Genomic DNA, 18,415 nt, shown 5'->3' with positions numbered 1-18,415 from the left:
CGCATATCCAGCTTGGCATGTTTCACGACAAACATGGTAGCCGACATGCATCCAAGAAGTTGTAGGCACATTCTGGTGGACGTTTATGGTCTGTGTCTTACTGTTGTGATTAGGTTTGTTAAGGCAAGAAACCATTGTTGGGGTAGCAGTGCTGATGCTGTGACACAGTCAAGGTGTGCCCCTATAAAGTCTAGTTGTTTGGTTGGGGTCAGGGTGATTTTCTGTAGGTTGGTTTGTAACCCTAGGTTTGTAAATAGGGTTAGAGTGGTGAGGACTGCCTTGTTGTATGTCAGTGCTTTTAGCAGGCAGTCATTTAGATAGGGGAATATGGTCACACCCTGCTTGCAAAGATGTGCTGCTGCAATGGTCAGTACTTTGGGAAAAAACCCTTGGAGCCGTAGAGAGGCTGAAGGGAAGCACCTTGGATTAGTAGTGTAGGTTGCCCAGAGTGAATCATAGGGATCCCTGTGTGCCAGGTGGATAGTGACGTGAAAATAAGCGTCCTGTAGGTCGAGGGCCGAGAGCCAATCTCCTTTCTCCAATGCTGGATTATGGTTGGCTGCGTGCATGAGGTAGCCGCTCGGAGCGGCGTGAAACGGCTGCCGCGCGTGCACGGCCAACATTGCTACCACAAGTCTCTGACTAGAAGCACAGGCACCAAGACACCTAAATTGGAGTACTCACAGGGACACTCCTCAAAGAAGAAAGTTACTGGCAAAGAGAGTTTTAGGTCACATGTCCACATCACATGTCTTGCTGAATCATAGGGGTAGCCATTGGCTCCACACTGTCTGAGGCACCCTCAGGGAGGCTTCCTGGAGAGTTGATTCCTCTTAATGGCCCATCCACACCTGAATGGTCCATCAACACTGGGCTGGCTAGACTGGATGTAAATCTACCTTGTGAGTGTCACCCAAGAACAAAACCTATGTTTGAGATACAAATGCAGAGTAAATATTCATAACTTCAGATACAGTGATGATACATAGATTGTAACTTTTCCATTGCTCATATTAAGTGAACTGGGACCCATTCTGGAATTTCTTCTAGGTAGGTTGGCTAGGTGCACAAATGTACAGCCTTCTATGCACAGTCCCAGAAGATCATGCCCACATAATGTATACAATTAAATATCATCCTGCACCTTTTGGAGAAACTCAGAAAAGGAAAGAGTTACAGAAGACTTACTTTTAGATTTTCATGTCCTTGTTTTACTAACTTTTGTCACAATTTAAATACTATGGTAGTGTGTTGTAGTATTTTCTTCTTTATATTTAAGCCCACTTAAAAAAAATAATCATGAATAGCTATGAACTACATTAGCCTGAGTAAATACAGACTTAGCCAGTATTATACATAATTAGGATAAGCTAGATCTATAATTCAGTCATTTTAAGGCATATCTTTAGGGATATTGTTGATTTTGCACATTAATTAAAAATTACAGAATAAACACTGTAGTCTGATAACAAAATTCAATCAATACTTTAGGGGCCAAAGGAAAAACAAAAACAAAACAAACAAAAATGTACAAGCTGTCTCTCTATCATAACTCAGATATTGTCAGGCACTGCGTCCTGAAATCAGGCCTAGTGGTTGGAGTGGAGGTGAAGTTGCACATGGGGTTGTGACTGGGCCAAGGGTGGCTCTCGAATTGAGATTGGAGGACAGGCTGCGGTCAGAACCAAGAACAGAATCCGTACCATAGCTGGAGTCTGGGTGAAAGCCAGGGGTCAAAGCAGGGCAGTCAGAGTCCAGGAACAAGCCAAGTCAGTAGCATAGCTGGGGTCCACATACAGGCCAGAGGTCGAAGCTGGGTCAGAGTCCAATGGTCCAGGGAGAGTCAGGAAATGGAGGCAAGACTGGAGCAGGTCAGTAACAGGGCTGGAGCAAGATCAGTGTAGGACAAGGTCATGACTGGAACAGAGCTCAGGCAAGACTGGGGCAGGAACAGGAACAAGGTCAAGAGCAGGCTGGGCATCTCGAGAGTCTGATAAACTGCAAGGCAGCTGGAGGGTTCCAGCCATGTACTGCTGTTGCAGACTGATCTGCAGCTCTGGTGGGGTTGGGAAATACCTGACCTAGGGTCTGCTCAAGGATAGGCTGTGGTGAGAAAGGTAAGACAGTGCAGTCGAGTTGTTGCCACATGCTTGAGTGACGACTCACTGTTGGAAGAGCACCTATTGAGTTCCTTGAGGCAGGAAGGTGCCACACTCCAACTCCCTGCCTGAGTCCCCTCCTGCACCCCAAACCCCTCATCCCCAGTCCCACACCCAGAGCCCACCCACCCCTGCACTCCAAACCCCTTGACCCCAGCCCAGAGCCTCCTCCTGCACCCCAAAACCCTCATCCCTGAGCCTGCATCCCCAGCCCAGAGCCCATACCATCTCCTACACCATCCTGGTGAAAGTGAGTGAGGTGGGGGAAGAGTGAGTGACAGAGGGGGGGCATGGAGTGAGCAGGGAATGGGGCCTTGGAGAAGGGATGGGACATGGGGTGGGGGCAGGGGTGTTTGATTTTGTGCAGTTAGAAAGTTGGCAACCCTGGCTCACGGAGTATCTGTTGGAAGGGCAGCTGAGCTAGCAGCTCTGGTTTGGCTGTGGGTTTGCCTCACAGATACTCACCTCCATGTCATAAAACTGAATTTGCAAATGTGATACCAGCATCATGCGCATAAATAGCTTAGATTCTGAACATGTGTAACTATACTCTCTTCAACTTTACAGATTCAGTAACAGTAGTTGTAAAGCAATTCCTTCACAGAGAAATGACAAGGAAGCACATGATGCATCCAGCACATTCAGAGAATTAAGTTACCATAGAGCTCACCCACAAGTGTATAAACAATTGTTCCTGGAAAATCTGGCAGGCTGACCAAGTATTATTTGTACAGTGATGGCACCCAGAAGCCATAACCAAGGTTTGAAGGTCCATCCAGCTCAGCACTGTATATCCATAATGAAAAGACTGTGCCTGCCACAAAGAGCGAAGAATGTACTTATACATTACACACATGCACTATGTGAAAAGAACATTATTCAGGTTGCAAAGTCAAGCACTGAAAAATCAGAAAATGCCAGAATTAATGTTACCTGTGCAACCTTATTTCACTCACCTTGTTTGTCTGCATTATGATACAGTCTTTAATTACAAGATCAATTTTTTTCCATAGGCTTGTTAGCAGTGCAGAGCCATAAGAACATAAGAACGGCCGTACCGGGTCAGACCAAAGGTCCATCTAGCCCAGTATCCTGTCTTCCGACAGTGGCCAATGCCAGGTGCCCCAGAAGGAGTGTACCAACAAGCAATGATCAAGTGATCTCTCTCCTGCCATCCATCTCCATCCTCTGACAGACAGAGGCTAGGGACACCATTCCTTACCCATCCTGGCTAATAGCCATTAATGGACTTAACCACCATGAATTTATCCAGTTCTCTTTTAAATGCTGTTCTAGTCCTAGCCTTCACAACCTCCTCAGGTAAGGAGTTCCACAAGTTGACTGTGCACTGTGTGAAGAAGAACTTCCTTGTATTTGTTTTAAGCCAATACAGTCTGGGGATAATAAACTGGACTATATTTGAGTTTACAAATTAAGATTGAATGTAATGGACGCTGACTGCCAGTATTCTATTCAGTTTGAATTCTGAGAAGATTTGTACATTAAAAGCACGTGAGGAAAAAAAGCCACTGGGTGAAGGATACATAGAAGTCATCCAGATAGAGTCATTTTCATCCAGTGTCTACTGCAGAACAACAAAAGTTGTTCACATCAGTAAGGAATTTCAAGCCATCCCATTTCTCCATAAAAAGCCCGCACTTCAGAATAGAGGGCCCCACTCTGCCAGGTGAATTGACAGATGGCTTAATCTGTCTGCTAAGGAGATTCATTTTCCAAGGAGGATGATAGGAGTTGGAGGAAGGAGATGAATCTCTTAACTCTCTCTCTGTTCCCCATCTTTTGCTTGTCACTGTAGACAGTTACTGCAGTACTGTTAGTTCACCCTTGATCCACCTTCCTTATTACCTGGTTCCAAAGGGCTGTTCATTCTCCCTGAAATTCGACGAGATTTGTATACACTGTCCTCTCTAATCGATCACTTTTTAGTCCAGTTCTGTGAAGAGCTTCCCTTTGTCTTGTGACCTCATAAGAGACATCCTGGCGCAAAGAAGAGTGAAAGACAAAATCATAAGCACCTTTCTGGAAGAGGTCAACATAGCACTGAGCTGTACTCAAAGTGTACACTCCTACTCTCCACTTAACCTTTCAATTCTCTACCCAGTCTCTAAGACAGACTGTAGTACTGCCAAATAAGCCATGGAAACCTCTCCAGTTTAAAAAAAAAATTGGGGTGGCCATCTTCTTCACAAATATTGAGGGGGGAATCCTCACCCCACATATACTGACCAGAAATGAAATGGAGTTGGCAAAGCATTGCTTTCAACAATCCCATTGCTACAGATTCTAACATGGACACACTGGCTCTTTACTGACTGTTTTGACAGTTAGCTGTTCGCTTGGAGCAAACAAAATCATCTCTTGGAAATTTGCACCCTGTGAACTGCTGGTTAAGATAATGTTTTTGGGAGTAGATATTATGGGGATAAAAGGATTTAACTCAGCTCTGAGGTTAACAAAAGCCTGCGATGGAAAAATGGGTAAAGTGAGGAAGCAAGCAAACAAGGATACATGGAGACAGTTTCAAATGTGTAGTGGGGGAAGAAAAAGAAAAAGAAAAAAAGATTGCAAACACCTCACATAAAAAACAAAACAAAAAATCCCTGAATGGCTTAATGCTAGCAGAGAAGACTAGGTAAAATTCCTTTTTTTTTTTAAAAAAAAAGTGGGGGTGTTGTTAAAAAAAACATTACTTTTTACCTTTATTTGCACTATTTATGTTATTTGCTGTATCCCCTGAGCTTGAAAAAACCTATTTCTAACCAGCCTAGTTTCTATGTATTGTTCTTCTCTCCTTACTCATATCTAGTATTTACAACATCTCCTAATTTAGTATCACCTGCAAATTTAACAGGCAGTTTACCCCTTTTTCCTGATTACAATAAATAAGTTAATTAACACACAGCATCCCTGCAACATATCCTGGATACATTACAATTAGTTATTTTTAAGAGTTATACATTTGAACATCCAAACCAATCTGTGGACGCAAAAACATCAACAAAATCTCAGCATTACCAACAGTTTACACTTCTTCATAGTTTTCAATCCATGTAACAATCTTCGTATTCAAACCAATGTAAATTATTTTTACAAGTAGTATTATATGAGATGGGTATCGAATGCTGTAATGAAATCCAGACATCTACCTCTGAATAAAATTAAAGCAGGCTTTCGAAAGTGGATTTTCTTTTTACCTAACCAACTTCACCAGTTGTGCAAATCCCTTTTATATTTTGCATCAGCAATCCAATGGACCATAACAAGTTCCCTGATCAGAGTATAGCAAAAACCATAATTCTGCATGTTCATGAGACTGTGGCATTAAAATTTATCAAAAAGCCTAGCTTTAGTTTAATAATTCAAGTTCTGATAAAAAAAAAACACTTACTTGTGACACACAAAAGTCACAAGCTTTAGTTTACAGTACTCTGAAACTTGTCTCTGCACCATTTTCTGGTATCTAGGGCTTAGAAGTTACTTCAGTTATTGGTGAGGATAGTAATTATTTAAATGGAGACTTATGTATTAAGTGATCCAGTTTTTTTTTTAAATATGATGGTCTACAGAAGAGGCAAGAAACAGAAATCAATAATGGTGAAGCACAGCAAGTCAACTTCATAATCTGAAAATCATTAAACAAAACCAGTTTCATTAAATTTCATTAAAAGAGTCTTCATGCTAGGCAACCTTCATAAAAATTGCTGTTAGACAAAAATCTCCTCAAATCTATTTCAAAGACTTCTACAAGTGAATGAGTCTCAACTAGATAGTATCATTACGCTAATCTTATTTAAACTTGCCACAAACATGCGAACTGCAGATTTCTTGTAGCAGGCACAGAATCCATCTAATTTAGGATAGTTGTATCATCTATCACGGCGCACAGAGTGTGCCATGCCTTGAACCCCCTCTGCAGTCTCTTGTAAGTACACCTTCCTAATGTTAGGTTCTGGGCCTCCACTTCATTCACGGAGGAGTCCCCTGACTCTTCCACTCTTTAACTGGGTCCCCCTAGGCTTCAGCACCCATTTCTCACAGTGACTCTTCTAGCAGAGCCACTTTGTCTTTGCTCCATGCAGGAGTGCTCTCTGCAGGGAACTCTGTAACCAGAAAATGTTTACAGTGACAAGCCAGCCTTATCAAAACAAAGTCTTATTTATTAGTCAACAGAAACAGTGATAGTACTCAGAGAAAGTGGTTAAAACAAAAGACGGCCAACACATCTGAAACTTACCTAAACTTTATTTTCCGTCCCCTTGCAAGATTAGGCAAGTTCCACTCAGCCTATACACCTTTACTCCTGGCCACAGAGAGAAAGACAGACCTTGCAGCATTCTCTCTGCTGCCCTCTGTCAGAGATGCACCTCCAGCCACAGCCCTCCAGAGTTCCTGCTCACCCCCCTCCTTCCTCTCTAAGAGGGAGTCTTTAATGGTTTTGTGTCATTTTGATCCCAATAACCTGGTCCTAGGGAAAATAAACCTGCTACCCTAGCTGGAACTAGGTGGGTGGGCATGTCACAATTAATAGCTCCTCCAAGTGTTCCCTTAAGGAACCCTAGTATTCTCTCTGAAGGCATCTTATCTCTGCCATCGTTTCATTTCCTGTTTGTTTCCCCCCCACCAACCTCCTTTGATTTAACTCTATGCAATCAAGCAGATTAACAGTAAGTACAATGATGCACATAATATTAATAAATACAGAAGTCTCACATTCTCCATACCATTAAAAATAATTCAAGTGTCCGAGAAGTACAGGCCTGCAAGCTCCTGAAACTGTATGATTCACTCACATCTGTTCATCATTTGTAGTTGTAACAACTGATATAATCCAGTTAGATTACTTGATTAGCTGTCCATGCATTGATTCTAGCATGAGAAACACCCAAAGTGCAAACTTGGAGATATTTGAATGTGTAGCTAAAGTCCTGTAGAAAAGCACTAGTACACTTCTGTGATGGAAAGTGTAAATTAGTTTCATGGCAAGTTTAGAGTGCACATACTGTTTATCTGGTGGCTGTGGAATTGTTCATAGAATTCACTCCTTCCTTACTGAACTGCTCCAGAATCCAAGTTATTTAAAATCAATACATGCTCCTTGCCCTCATAATTGTAAAGATACTAAACATGAACCAAGTACAAAGCAATGCCATATGGTCTTCCCAATTCTGGAGACAGTCGGAAAGGTATGAACTGCCCAGTTCATAACAGTTAGTTCAAACCAAATCATGACAATCTTATTGTCATTGTTTATTATGTCACAGATTTTTCACAAAAATATCTAGCTAAAATGTTTATCCCATAATTCAACACTGCCTCCAACACCTCCTGGTTGCCAAAAGGTGCCAATTCATAGATGTATAGATTTGAAGGCCAAAAGGGATCATTGTGATCATCTAATCTCACTTCCAGTACAACTCAGGCCAGAGAGCTTCCTCAAAATAATGCCCAGAGCCTATCTTGATTTAAAAATTGCTAGTGATGGAGAATCCACCACAACCCTAGATAAATTGTTCCCTTACTCAGTTGTGAGGCTCTCCAGCTTTCCCCTCCCTCCACCCAACAAAAACGTCAACAATGTAGTTATGCATTGTCAATATAAAAGTATGTGGCATATTAGAAACTGAAGACGTGGGAAGAGTATAAATTGAATTAGATATAAACTAAATGGCAGTGGGGAGTATACTGATTAGTATATATACTCAACCATAAGCCAGTTCGTTTATAACCCACCCAGGCCCCCGTGATGGCTCAGTAAAAATTGAATTTTTTTATGACCCATTCATAAGCCAACCCTATCATTCAGGGGTCAGCAAACTTTGGCTCCCGGGCCATCAGGATAAGCCTCTGGCGGGCCGTGACGGTTTGTTTACCTCAAGCGTCAGCAGGCATGGAGGTAAACCTAAGTAAACAAAGTGTCCCGGCCCACCAGTGGCTTACCCTGACGTGCCAGGATAGCAACTGGTTGGGAAATTTTGGAGGTGGGAGAGAAGCTGGGGGGTCAAAGGAGTAACCCCTGTGATCACCCCCCACATGACCCCACCCCTAGCCCAGGACCCCCACACTCTCCCCATCCCATCCCTTCCCACCTTATCTGGGGTGGGCCAGAGGAGGATGTCTCTGGCCTGGCCGGAGCTTCTCTAGCAGGCTGGGCGGCGCAGCTGCAGCCTGCTCTGGCAGGCCAGACAGCTTTCTGGCCACCCCAAGCAATAAAAAAAAAAAAAAAAAAAAAACCTGTGGCGTGGCCGGAGCCAGGGTACAAGGGGACTCCCTGCCCTGCAGATGTTCCCCGGCTAGCAGGGGGGAGGGAGAGAGAGAAGGGGGGCGGCCAGGGCTTCAGCGGGGCGCTGCCACGCGGCCCCTCCTGCCATGCCGCCTGCCGGGAGGGCTCCGCTCCGGTCGGCGGGGAGGGAAGGATGTGGGCTGCCCTGCCGGGCTTGCTGCAGGGCGCTCCCGTCCTCCACGCCGCCGCCCCCTACAGGATTGGGCGGAATGCCCCCTCCTACAAGCTGCCACCCCAAGCACCAGCTTGCTCGGCTGGTGCCTGAAGCCGGCCCTGGCCACAGCCTGCTCTGGCAGGCGGGGCTGGGCAGTGTGGCTGCAGCCTCCCAGCCCCAGAGGTGCAGCTGCTTCGGAGGCTGGGGGGAGAAAGAGAGCAGCGTAGCCAGAAGCGGAGAAACTTCTGGCTCCGCTGGCTGTGCTGTCTCTCCTTGCCCCCTCAGGGGGAGGGGCTGTGTCCCACCTCTCCCTCCCATTCATAAGCCGATCCCCTTCTCTGATGCTTCCCTTTTTTACTAAAAAATTCAGCTTATGAACGAGTATATACGGTACATTATTCATTTTCATATGCAATTGATTATACACTTCATTTTTACATTTTAGAACAAGCTGCCAAAGAATTTCTAGTCTGCTGCACCAGAATGCCATAGATTCCAAGGGCTTTGCTGCAGAATTTAGGTCCAATTTGCAACAGAATACATGAAATGCAATATATCTTACCAGTTCAGTCTTAGCTTACTGCAAAGCCTAACAGAAGGGCACAGAAGAGTAAAAGTACTCAAACTTTACTGCACCAGCCAGTCAAAGAGTAGGCCGTGGTTGTCCAGCAAGTTTATATGCTGTATAACGACCTCCTTGTGAACTCAATTACTCAAAACACGCATGTATGAAAATCACCCTACCAATACAGAAAGATTACTAAAAATATGCAAAGATTTTATTGCTGAACCCAGTAATAAATCTGATCAAGGACATGTCACAAGGGATGCAATATACACAACAGTATTTCAGTAGTAATTAGTATATCATTTGAAAATGCATCCTCCAACATCAAATTATGCATTATACTGTGGAAATAATGGTATTCCAATCTTTCTAATGAATACAAAATAAGAAATGTTAGGGCCAAAAACATCTCTTTTGCTGTAATTCCATTTACTTCAATGGAGCTCTGCAGTCACATTCTTTGCTCTTTAATTTAAGGTTTCTAAATAATTTTGGTGAAATGCAGGTAAAATGCAAAGGTGTTTTGAAATAATTTTGTGAAACTTTATATGGATCACCATAAACCTACCAAGTTTTAATAATCACGTCAGTCTACAATTTAAACAGGAATTGTTGTCTAGCAGTTAGAGCAGAAGACTGGGTATCAGCATTATTGGGTTCTACTCCTAGATATGCTCCCTGACCATAATCGAGTCCATTCGTTTTGAGGTAGTGGAGAGATTGTACTCTTTTTCCTGTTTCAAAGAAATCTGTTCTTCACAAGACACAGCCTTGAAGATCTCAGACAGCTAACATCCAACCGCGCTCTTCTATCTAATGCAGTGTCAGTTAATACAGCAGACCGTGAATAAAAGTATTTTCATTTTTAAAAGCTGGTGTTCCATAATGGAGGATGGTGCTCTTTATCCTTTAACTCATTTTTAAATAGGCATCATTTATATGCAATACCTAAAACATAGGTACATTTAAGGGAATTGTAGGTCTGAGACCCTGCCTCCGCCCTATTTTTAAGTTGCTTTTCTCTTGTGTCCTTTGCCCCCATAGATTTGTCTCTATCTGTAATCTTTCAAGACTAATAATTGTCAACCTTCACATCTATTTCACTATAGCATATCTTTTGTTTTCCTCTTCACATTACTCAATTTATTTCTCTTACTTTCCATGCCTACTAGAATATTTTACTTGCCACTTCCTCCTGGGTTTTGCGTACTTATGGCAGCCCTTGTGCTTCTCCAAACCCGGGGCTGTATAGCACCAAATATACAGTGTCTATTTTCCCTAACACTGCAAACTAATGCTATGAGCATCAGCAATATGAGCATCAAGATGATGCATGTCTCAATTGCTAGTTACTTCTGACAATCTCTAAGATATTAAATTTCAGATTAAAAGATGGTCTCTCCAAGACTATTTTAAAATCAAGTTTGACATTTATGTCCTTGATCCCAGTCATCTGGCAAGAAAAAGACCAAAGTGAAAAGAGATGCAAGAGGGGTCATGCTAGAGATATAGAAATAATAAATGGTACAGAGAACGTAAATCAGATGTTTTTATTTTCTCTGCCAAAATACAACGGCAGTAAATTTAAAAAACAGGCCAAAGAGATTTGTTTACATACCACATAATTAACTTGTCACCAGACAGTGTTCCATTGTGGCCTACTGCTTAGTAGGATTCAAAAGAGAAATAGTAATGTATAGGGTTAATTAAAACACTTTTTATTTAAAAAAAAAAGTATATAAACCCTCTTGTTTTTGATAGGGTAAGCAAACCTCCACCTAACAGGAGTTAGAAAGAAAGTTCTTTCTGGACTGAGCAACAGAGGGTCCTGTGGCACCTGTTGATTTTTACAGATTCAGACTAACAGGGCTACCCCTCTGATACTTTCTGGACTGGTTATCATACAATTATCCACTCTGAAATTCCTTGCACCTTCCTGAGGCATCTGGTTCTAGACCCTGTCAGAGGCAGCATACTGATCTAGATAGACTACAGCTCTGATCCCATGTGACTAATCCAATATTCCTGAACTATTAGTAGGAAGGGAAAAAAAATAGTTACTCTTTCCCTCAGTTTGTCAGTCTCACTTCTCTGAATCTGTTTGTGTCAATTATCATCTATTACTTTACTTTTATTCAACCTACTTAATGGAAATATTCTGCTTTTCTTCCAATAAACAGAATAGCAAGGCAGCACTCTGCTTAGATTTTTTTTTAAAGAAATAGAAGTGACAGTTAAAAGCCAGCACAGTGCTAGATGAAGACTAAATGAAAGCCATATTCAAGTGAAAACAAGATAGAATGAACAACAACAACAAAAAAAGTTTTAAAATTAAACTTATATTGTGGCAAAACATGCATGTGCGCTTGCTTTTAAACTACTACTTTTCCTATACTCAACTGGAACCATTACCTTCTGCTTTACTTTAATAAGAAGTGAATATTAAGAAGCGGCTGGGCAAAGTTGATAAACAATTGAAAGCTGAAGCCAGTCTAATGAGAGGAGGAAAAAGTCTAGGAAAGAAAGAAAATGCTTTTAAACACACACAGAGTTAGGAACTATTCTTTGAAAACAACTGAATATTTTTCCTTTATGGCTGCAGTTGCTTATTTTCTCTCCCCACTCCCTCCAACCCTACATTATGAACATCTCCTGGCTGGTTTTATATGAAAGAGAGAGTGTACGCACATACACATCTGGGACCCCCACTTACAGATATTGTCAACATCTTCTTTGGTAGATATTGACCAACTCTGAAAGATGAAATAGTCTAACCAGTATTAAAGAAACCAGCACTGAGGCTTAAGACCTCACGAATTACCACTCTTGCTTTTTCTAAGCAAGCTAATCAATAAGCTGGGGGGAGGGGGAGTCTCCGTGCCACTCATTTGCCAGTATCCTAGATCCCTTCCAGTCAGGCTCCAGGCCAGGACACAGCACAACATCCAGAGCAACAGCTTGTGGCTCTGATAAATTATATTCTCCTGTTCACAGGCAGAGGAAATATATCTTTTCTCTGCCCATCCTTCTGGACCCCTTTACAGCATTTGATACCACTGATCAACTAATATCCTCCTGTCCCAAAAGATGCTGTAAAGAGAAATGTCCTGAACAGAAATATCTGAAAATGGCTCTTGTCCTTCCTCTCACTGTGAGCCAAGTGCATTATTATGGGATAGCAGCCCATATGCTTAGTGGAACAGGTCACCAAGAATGTGTCATCCTAGTTCTCTGCTCTGGATCATGACCGAGTAAGGAATTAAAGTCTCATTCTTGATATTTAAAGTCCTTTATGTGATTTACCCCAGCTGTTGGAGAGATCACCCCTCTTCATGACCATGTTCTCTCTTGACAGTACATTCCACTGGAAATAGGAAATGGCATAACATAGGGTACAACTTTTCTGGAGCTATACCAAAACCAAGAAACTCATGTCTGCAAGAAATATGAATGATCACAGAACTCACACCATTCAGAACCAGATGAAAAGCTCATCTCCATCTTACCTTTCCTGCAAGAAGTCCTTTATCTCTCACACAAACGCAATTCTGCTGGAAAGGGAGAGAGAGAGAGAATGAATTTCTTTTTAATTCTTAGGAGATGCTCAGATTCAACTGACAGGCACTATAAGAACCTATACAAATAGAAAATATTAAAAGGATTCAGAAACTAAATCCCTAAACTAGCCCCTCCCCCCCTATTTGTTTCTCTTGGTGTTAGATTTTGTTAGTGTTATGAAGTTACAATTAGGTGATTAGAAGTAGCTCTGAAGCATGTAGCTGTACTGATTTTTATGACATGACCAAATATGATTAGTCAGATAGCAATAATTGCTAACATAATATAATTAGGATTCAATACTCTCCGAAGCATTTTTTGGGTACTGCATTCTGAAGATTTTTTTTTCTGATAGCAACTGATCTGACATTTTTCACAAGTAAAACCCATCACATGTTGTATACTAGTGTACCTTTTTAAATAATGTTGGAAAGATCAAGTCATTTTGTTGGAATCTGTACCCTCAAAAGCTAGTATTATAGAGCTACAATCCCAGAATTCAAAATTTGTCTACCAAAGTAATCAGGAGCACTGTCCCTATATATCTGGAGCCTGACTAGGAAAGGTCTGGGATATCTGAATGGCGGGTTACTTTTGCTCACTGTCCTTACACTTGAATATGACTATGCTTTAGTGACTAGAAGGATGTTCTTGATGGAGGGCCCTCGGCTCTGGAAATCACTTTCCCCGTTGAGCCATTTCAAAAGTGACTAGTGATTTCTGGTGCCCAAGCAGAGACATTTTAAAGGGACACTGATTTTCAGAACGTTTTGTGAATTGGCCCTCTGAAAATAAGGCTCCTTAAAAAGACTTGTCAAGTTGGGCTTCCCCCCAAAAAACCCACACAAAGCACCTAAATTTATTGATCATTTCTGAAAATTTAGGCCATGAGCTTTGGTCTAAAGGATGCTTACGGTGAACTGAATTCATTTTAGGATTGAGTTCACTTAGTTTGATGTGACCGGTAAGTGTTGTTCATTTTTTGTATTTATCCTCCTAGCATTTTGGATGGCTTTTGTATATAAACTAATAAATTATTCCAAATTTTATTATAATTTCGTATTAACTAGGAAAAATTAAGTTGTAGACTTATCAGTAAATATAGTTTTAAAGACACCCACATGCCATAGTGGCGTAAACTACTTCCAATTTCCCCCTGCTCCTTTGTTCTTAATGGAAATCAAAACAGAGACAAATTCTTAGGTAACATGATCATATGATTTAGTCCCTGCCCCCACCCTCACCCCAAAAATATTTGATTTTTTTACCCCAGTAAATACTCTCCCCACTAAAAATCCAAGCACAACTACCAGTAGAGAAGGAAACTCACAAAAAGCTATTTGAAATGTATTCTACGCCATAATAATGCTATGATGTAACTCCAATGTGAATTCTGTGTTTGGCATCTCCAGTTTAAGGAAGTACATAAGAAAGTTTTTATAGAACAATTTCAAATATCAATGTTCTATACTTGAAAACTAAAGCTAGAGAAACAGTTTTGTACAATACCACTTACAAAATTATAGAAAGCCATAGCTGTGAATCACCTGTTTATGAAAACCAAAGATATTGTTTTGATTACATCTCAAATTTTTATATTATATATGTTTGTGCACACAAAACTCACTCTGCCTAGTCTAAACAATTGCAATACAATGTGCTCATGTGTCAAAACTTTTGATGTTGGTTTTAATATTTTCTCAAAATGACTTGCAAGAGACTTGGACTTATGTACCACCAGCTGAACAACATTAAGGTATGAGAAAATAAGAATTTTAAGAAATATTTATTAAAAAGAAAGTTATTCTAGGAGTTCAAAGTGTATACAATTAGTTGAAAGCTAGTACAGTGCAATGTTGAATGAAGACAAAAGATGTAGGATAGTTCTGCCCTCTGCAGGGGGTATAAAGGTATTAATTAAACCTGTATAAAAAAAAGCAATACAGTGCTTATGGAAGCATTGTACGAACACTTTAGAAACAAAGGTTTAGAAAAGTCTTCATGATATATTCTTTATGTAAACTATTAAACCATTACTAATGCAATGTTTCAGTGCCCAGATGTTCAAAAGCTTTCAGACTATTTGGCAGCAGAAACTAAAAGCTTCTACTGAGTAACTACTATGTAGGGATAACTGTTGGATATTAATTTTTTTTTTAAGTCAACTGCAGTTCAAAAATCAAATACTTTATAGTGTCTGTTTTCAAGGTGAGCTTGCATGCAAAATATACCTTTTAGGGCCCCAGCCCTGTAACTGCCTCCACATGACTGCCCCCTTTGAACCAAAACAGAGGGAAGTACAGGATTGGGGGCCTAAGATATCCAGCCTTAAGACTGGATATGAAAGTCTAGATGCAGTGTTTCTCAAATGCGGACACCATGGCCACATGCCTTTTCTTGCAGCCACAATCTCCTGGGCTGTTATGGGGGGTTGGGAGGGGAGAGAAAGTAGCGGCCTCTTCCCATTCCTGTTGCTCCTGGATGCACCGCCTTGGTGTTGATTGCTGGGGTGTCAGCAGGGGTTGGGCCCTGCCCCCCCGTGGAGACACATGGGGAATAATGTTGGAGGACCAAGCAGCCGGTGAGTTCCCCACCTTCCCAGGGGCGGTGGGGCTCAGGCTTCGGGCTTCAGCCCTGGAGTGGTGGGGCGGCAGTCTCTGGCCACAGGGCTTCGGGCTCCAGCCCCCCACTGCCTCTCCCCCCACCTACCCCCATTGCCCCTGGCCCCCGCTGCCTCCCCCAACCCCCACATTACCAGGGGCAGAGGGGGGCGGGGTCTGTCCTCCCGCTGCGCCAGATACCAATTTCTGAACTGCAGGGCTCTCCCGAGAACCGCAGCAGGGAAAGGAGCAGAACATGGAGCCACTGGGCATCCCCACGCTGGCAGCTCCTCCAGCACCACTGCTGTACCACCCCTAGCTGGCCCCTCAGCCCTGTCCTCTGTGGGGCTGCAGTACAGACCCCAGTCAGGAAGGCTCAGCTGTGTGGAAGGGCTATGGGTGGTACAACAACCCTGCTGGAGGAGCTGCACGTTCTGTTCCTTTCGCCGCTGCAGTTCCCAGGATAGCCCTGCAGTACAGGGCTCTCCCTGGAAACAGAGCGACAAAAGAAGCAGAACACCAGCAGCACCTCTGGCTTGGCTGTACCGCCCCCAGCCCCACTCCCCAGCTCAGCTGCTGTACAGACCCCAGGCAGGAGGACTCAGGAGACACAGCTGCCTGGAAGGGCTGGGGGCAGGACTGGGGTAGCCCCACATTCTTCTGCTCCTTTCCCAGCTGCAGGTCCAGAGAGCCCTTCCAGCATGGCTGTACCGCCCCCAGCCCTTCCACGCAGCTGCATCTCCTAAGTCCTCCTGCCTGGGGTCTGTACAGCAGAAGTGTCTGGTGCAGTGGGAGGACGACAGAGCCCGCCCCCAGGTAACGTGGGATGAATGTGGATCATGGGGAGGGGACGGGGAGAGCGCAGGGGCCCCAGGCTGGGGTGGGGAGGAGTCACATGGGGAGGTCACATACCCCCCTTCCCTCCCATGAGTATAGCGCACCAGCAAGAAATGATTTCTAGTTGCACCACTGATTGCACTAGAGCAGTTTTCAACCTTTTCCCTTTTGCAGATCCCTACAAAGTTTTGACTTGAGAGGCAGACCCCTTTGGAAATCTTAGACATAGTCTGCAGACTCCCAGGGGTCCGTGGACCACAGGTCGAAACAGCTCCCCTACTGGGAGCGAAACAGCCACCCGCCTAGGGTGACCAGATGTCCCGATTTTATAGGGACAGTCCCGATATTTGGGGCTTTTTCTTATATAGGCTCCTATTACTCCCCACCCTCTGTCCTGAATTTTCACACTTGCTGTCTGGTCACCCTACACCCACCCTACCATGCACCAGTCAAATATTTGCAGTTTCCTCCAACAAAATTCGTGACACACATCGCCGCGAAGTTACTGGCGGGTCCAAACGGAACCATCTCAGGATTGCACACGCCTTGCCACGGCCTCGGGGCTCCGTATGGTGCCAGTGGGAGACAGGCTCCCACAGCTCGGCCCCACCTACCCCCCAAAGCCCAGCCCTGCCCGCGGGCTCTCCCGCCGCCTGCGTTACAAGCCCCACCGCGGGGATTCTGCGAAGCGCTGGCGCTATGGAAAGGGCCCGCTCCGGGCAGTGCTGGGGGCTCGTGGCTCACCCGCTCCGTCCCCAGCAGCTCCCCGGGCGGGCACCGCAGCGAGCACCGCAGAGGCCGGGCGCCGACAATCCCCCCCCACGTTACTGGCAGCGGAGCCGCTCTCAGCCCCCCGCGGGCCGCCCCGACACAGGTGCCTCTGCCCCGCCTGCCCCCGCCAAGGGGCTCGGAGCTCCCTGCCCTGCCCGGGGGCGCGTCTCCCCCGCACTCACCCCGCTCCAGCGCAGGAAGGACGTGGCGGGCAGTCCCCGCTCTGGCCCCGTCGCCGGGCGGGCCCCTCCCGGGCCGCCTGCTGCCGCCGCTCTGCCTGGGCCCAGAGGCGCCGCGCAGCAGGTCTGGCCTCAGGCTTGTTCCTGGGGAGCGGAGCCGTCCCGCCGGGAGAGAAGGGGGCGGGACGGTTCAAGGTGTAAAACCCAACCGGGATTAAACAAACCTCTGGAGTGTCACTGCCTTGGGGGCCAGGCAGTGCCACGAGGAGGGGGAGCCGGGCGGCCTGGTGCCCCATGGGGAGTAGGAAGGGGGGGCAGGAAGGGCCAAGAAGGGGATACACTGGGGCACAGCCCATTTAAACTAGTTATCAGGGAACTACTGGGCTAAGGCACTCTAAGTAGGCCATAATAAGCTCCCAGGGGAAGTGGTAGAAACTCCATCCTCCAGCCATTTAAAGAGACATAAGAATGGCCATCCTGTGTCACACCAAAGGTCGCTCTAGTCCAGTATCCCGTCTTCCGACAACGGCCACTGCCAGGTGCTCCAGAGGGAAAGAACGGAACAGATAATCATCAAGTGATTCATCCTGTTGCCCATTCCCAGTTTCTGACAAACAGAGGCTAGGGACACCATCCCTGTCCATACTAGCTAATAGCCATTGAGGGACCTATTCTCCATGAATTTATCTAGTTCTTTTTTGAACCCTGTTATAGTCTTGGCCTACACAACATCCTCTGGCAAGGAGTTCCACAGGTTGACTGTGCATTGTGTGAAAAAAATACTTCAAAGCAAAGGAAGAACACAATGCAAATAGGAGGGCATAGGCCTGTTAAACATGATTTAATGGGTTTTAAAATGTCTCCTCTTTACTACTGGTTGTCCACCTAAACACATGTTAGAGTTGCCAAAGCCAAGGGGGTTGTTGTAAAGTTGAAAAGGGAAATGGTCAGGACACATACTGTATGAAGATGCGGCCCACGCTGTGAATGGAAGACGACCCATGTACTAAACCAGCCCATCACCATTTTTAATCTAGTACAGGACGTGGGCCATGTGTTAGTTGCTCATATAGACAATTTGATAGCCACAATTAATACTCCAAGGGGGTAATTCTGCATCACTGCACATGTACAGAATTTATGTCACCCGCAGATTTCTTTGCTTCCCCACAGAAAAATGACTGCTAGTCCAGGCTGGGGAGGACAGGACTTCCTCTTCCCCTGCATGGCATCTGGGGCCGGGTCAGACCCACCTCCAGATTTCTCCCCTGGCTGCAAGAAGCTCTGC

The 18,415-nt window shown here is 44.4% G+C and overlaps 1 long non-coding RNA gene across 1 annotated transcript; it reads right to left on the bottom strand.

Moving 5' to 3' along the window:
• Positions 1–4,070: 4,070 nt before the first annotated feature.
• LOC128830516 (uncharacterized) lies at positions 4,071–17,202 on the bottom strand. The gene is made up of 3 exons (XR_008443595.1): positions 17,131–17,202; positions 12,689–12,733; positions 4,071–4,157 (listed from the first exon to the last, which is right to left on the bottom strand). It is a non-coding gene; the product is annotated as an uncharacterized LOC128830516 (long non-coding RNA).
• Between the last annotated feature and the right edge of the window lie 1,213 nt (positions 17,203–18,415).

Source organism: Malaclemys terrapin, chromosome 1 (genome assembly GCF_027887155.1).
Source record: "Malaclemys terrapin pileata isolate rMalTer1 chromosome 1, rMalTer1.hap1, whole genome shotgun sequence".
Taxonomy (NCBI): Eukaryota; Metazoa; Chordata; order Testudines; family Emydidae; genus Malaclemys; species Malaclemys terrapin.
Note: the sequence above shows the minus strand (reverse complement) of the source record. Positions and strands in the feature narration are given on the sequence as shown.